Raw genomic sequence first — 795 nt, 5'->3', positions numbered from 1 at the left:
CTTGACCTCTTAGAGCTTGCAATTGATCTTTCCCTTCGTGTACGCCCACTGAAGCAGGAAACTAATATTTCATACAGTCTTCGACCAGAAGAAGAGAAGAAGGTTTTTTATTTCCTTACCGAGGTAATCTTCCATTCGTGACTCACTCTCGGAGAGGAAAGATTTTGAAGATCGAATTAAGTTTTTCATTCTCTTTTTGTAACGATCGCTTCTAAGGCAAGTATCTATGGCATTCTACGCCCCATACCTCTATCTACTAGCTCCTTGATTTGATAGTTCCGATTCGATGAGCTCAAACAAATAAGTAGATAAGTGCCCAGACCCAATTTTGGAAGAAGAGTCAGATTCAATGATTTATTTTTGAGTGAAGTGAAATAACCTGGGAATCTACTTATTAATAGAATAGAACCGGGAAAAATAGACTTTTCTTCATTTAGTGTAGATGGATATGGATAGACTTCGAATCGGCTGTGAACGAATCGTATCTTTGATGCCCCTTAGGCTTAGGCGAGCGAAACTGGGGTTCGAAGATCAAAAGAAAAGGATTTTCTGGGGTCGACCAATACTATTCTATAAGTGTGTGAGCCCTTCCTTTCAATTTCAATGAAGGACGGTCAAAGTGTCGTTACTGCCGACCTTTCTAGTTTTATAGGCATTAAAGCTGTTATATTATCCCCGATCTCTGGGCTTATGCTGGACTATCTATTTTATCCTTAGGCTGATGATAGAAGACGGCCGGGAGAAAGATGACTCAGCCGGAAAAATGAAAATGAAAGGAAGCAGTAGCGCTTGATT

The 795-nt window shown here is 40.1% G+C and overlaps 1 protein-coding gene across 1 annotated transcript in view; it reads right to left on the bottom strand.

Annotated features, from left to right (window-relative positions):
* Window positions 1–763: 763 nt before the first annotated feature.
* Window positions 764–795, bottom strand: part of LOC129294888 (cytochrome c biogenesis CcmF N-terminal-like mitochondrial protein 2) — a 1,334-nt gene continuing 1,302 nt past the window's right edge. The window contains 1 exon segment of the mRNA XM_054933370.1: window positions 764–795. This exon segment is cut by the window's right edge and continues 1,102 nt beyond it. The gene's annotated coding sequence lies outside the window, so the exon portion shown is untranslated.

This window comes from Prosopis cineraria, unplaced genomic scaffold, assembly GCF_029017545.1.
Source record: "Prosopis cineraria cultivar Desert tree isolate PC_DT_omini unplaced genomic scaffold, ASM2901754v1 PC17, whole genome shotgun sequence".
NCBI lineage: Eukaryota > Viridiplantae > Streptophyta > Magnoliopsida > Fabales > Fabaceae > Prosopis > Prosopis cineraria.
The sequence above is the reverse complement of the archived record's forward strand: the minus strand, read 5'-3'. Positions and strand labels throughout refer to the sequence as shown.